Genomic DNA, 3151 nt, shown 5'->3' on the forward strand with positions numbered 1-3151 from the left:
ACATTATAACGCCCCGTTCAGCCGTGGGGGCGTTATAATGTGACGGTCAATCCCACTATTTGTTGGTAAAAGAGTAGCCCAAGAGTTGGCGGTGGGTGGTGATGACTAGCTGCCTTCCCTCAAGTCTTACACTGATAAATTAGGGACGGCTAGCGCAGATAGCCCTCGTGTAGCTTTGCGCGAAATTCAAAAACAAACAATATTCAAACTAAATGTAGTTCTTTCATAAAAAATATATTTTAACAACACCTTCTCATTTTAGATACATTCCCGGCTGGCTTAGCGTTAAGGATCAGTTTTTAGATAAAGCAAGAATTTCGGGTTTGATTCCCGCGGAAAAACAGTGCAAGTAGACCATTGTGCAGCTTTGTGCTAAAATAGTCAAACTTTTAAAAGAATTACTAATATTTATTTGAAAAATAAAAATATTACACTCGTAGGCACTAGATTATAAAGAAAATAAGTTTCTTATTGATTTTTGTTAATAAATTGCGGGATAAGCGCTGTACGTTAACATTTAAAGCAGTTGATTATTCACCAAAAACATATTTCGAAGAAAAAAATTTTCAAATTTAGAGTCGAACTATTTGTATATAATAATTTTTTATAGTTAAATAAATGATTTATGTGTACTTTACCTTTTACTCACCGCGAGTATCACAACCCCATTTTTAGCGTTATAAGCCCACAGACTTACGGATATATAATGAGCTTTACTAATTAGTTATTTATTGTGAAGCTGCTGAGAGTCTATGATGTTTACGTTTATAACGGGATATATCGAGATTTAAGATTCAGTTGTTTTTTTTTAGTGATTCAAAAGTCTTGATATAGAAGTGTTTGGCATATATTGAGTTAGTTCTTGGGTGATGGGTTATCATAAAAATATTACTAGTTTTACCCCATTGGGTCTATAGAGAAGATAGAATGTACACGACTGAAGTGATCTAAAATGATGCATTTTACCAGAAAAATACTTCAAAATGTGCTAACAACGCGCAGCTAGAGGCTAGTTATTTAAATCAACCTACGATATAAAGTGATTTTTTTTCTCTCGACACCAATATCATGAATTTCGACGAGAAAGAAGCGCGAAGCCTAGTTTGTTATTCAATTCCAACTTGTTGCTGAGTGAGACTGGATTAGGAGAGCTATTCTCCTTCAATTGTGACCATTGACAGAGGCAACTCGAAATTTTTCAATTTTATAGTTAATACATTTCATTTGATACTTTTCGTACATAGACTAACAACAATATTAGGTTATACTTTTGCTGCTAAGCAACATGACATAAAAGTCTTGTTGGAGTGCATTGTTACTGGTTTTTCTATATATCAGAAGTCGTTATATAAGGAATCATTTATTTTCTGTATAGTTTTTCGCTATCTTGTCTCATTAAGAAGATGAGCAAGCGCATGCGCGCATGCACGTGGATAAGATAAGTAATAATATCTAGGTACACACCCTCAGGGTCCACTTAGTATGAGTGCAAAATTTTAGGTTTCTGGGTTCTTTCCTTTTGGAACTATGGTGGTCACACTTTTTTTTTATGTGGTTTTTTTCGTTAGCATGCTTCATAAAAAAGTCTGAATCTCTGGTAGTTGTGCTTTTTAAGTTATTTTTTTTTCCTCACCAATGTAAGCTTGTATTTATATAAATACTTGAAGATTATATAGTGGCTTGTGGGAGACAAAAAATACATCTCAAATGCTATTTTTACACTCCTCTCATTTTGAATCCGAAATGGACAAATTAAGAAGAATCTGGAAAAATAAATACCTGCAGTACGTGATATTTATCACAATTTTGGGGCCTATTTGTTTTTAATGTTTCATCAGCGTTTGGTGTTTAAACCGTGACTTTTAAAGCATAAATGCCACTTAATGATCTTTCTAGACAGGCTATTTAAAATAATATAATTTTGTTTTATTATCACCAAAACAACGAATTTTGGAGCGAAAAAGTGAAGCCAAGTGTATTATTCTATTCGTCACTTTCTGCCCCCCCCCCAGTGGACTTACAACACTAGAATCCGGGTTTCGATACCCGTGGTGGGCAGAGCACAGATAGCCCATTGTGTAGCTTTGCGCTTAATTACAAACAAACAAACAAACAATCGTCACTTTCTAAAAAAATGTTTAATCTTGATTATCACTGACAAAACATCAACAGCACTTTGTCATGATATAAAAGACTGTTTAGTTTAGATATAATTGATTAATTTATTTTCTGAGTGAATATTTTATTATTGTTTACTTTTTTGTTATAATAAGTGTTAAAAGCAGACGATTGTAGGAAGTTGTGTTTATAATTCATTGATGTTGAGACTATCGAACCTCGCGTACGTACAATACATTGACGTCGAGAATATAGAGATTTCTAGCATGCTGGCAGACGATTAAGTGATAAACATAAATAGTGTGAGACAAGCAGGAACAGCAGACAAACAATAGCAGAATAGAGTAAAGTTACAACAAGGAAAAGTTCGGCGTGAAGTTAACTACAGTAGAAGTGATAGGCCTAACGTTTAATATGTTAGAGTAAGACTAACAGTAGAAAAGGAGATGAGAAGAATAATTATTCCGTCAAAGCGTGGTTCTAAAGTAAATAAATTGACAAAAAGAACAGAGGATATTTTGAAGAAAGAAGACCAAACGATTACGGTAACTCGCGCCACAATTGTAAGTAAATCACACAGAGAATACTAGTGCGATAGTAATAGAGAATATAGTTCTGCACTCAGCCACCTTACAGCAGCAAGTAATTTTTTGAGCCTATCTCGACTATTTCTATCAAAAGAACTCGTGAAAATCATGGAGAAAACGGCCGTACAGAGCTGAGGTACGAGATCTTGTATTGCGCAACAAGCGCGGCCACTACTATGTTCTGTGTGGGAGTTCGGATGGGGGTATGGGTCTTACTCCCTTGTAATCTAGACAATAGTGTGAATTTGGTCGCTTTGTTGAACAATTCAGATTCCAGATATCGCAAGGAGTTCAAATCTCTATTCGTAATGTGTTTAAAAAACAGGGAGTTTCAAAAAGCTTTGTTTGGGAATCAACCCACCAGTCATGCCTCTCAGATTTGTTCTAAAACACATCTTTACAAGGTTTTCATTACTTAAGGCAACTGAAGAATATGTATACAGAGA

At 34.8% G+C, this 3151-nt stretch overlaps 1 protein-coding gene across 1 annotated transcript in view; it reads left to right on the plus strand.

The window, feature by feature from the left end:
• The window catches only part of LOC106465447 (lachesin-like), a gene marked incomplete at its 5' end in the record, with an annotated part of 27669 nt that overhangs the window by 12054 nt on the left and 12464 nt on the right, over positions 1–3151 (plus strand). The gene's annotated exons all lie outside the window — the stretch shown is intronic.

The sequence above is a fragment of the Limulus polyphemus genome, unplaced genomic scaffold (genome assembly GCF_000517525.1).
Source record: "Limulus polyphemus unplaced genomic scaffold, Limulus_polyphemus-2.1.2 Scaffold1948, whole genome shotgun sequence".
Classification (NCBI taxonomy): Eukaryota; Metazoa; Arthropoda; class Merostomata; order Xiphosura; family Limulidae; genus Limulus; species Limulus polyphemus.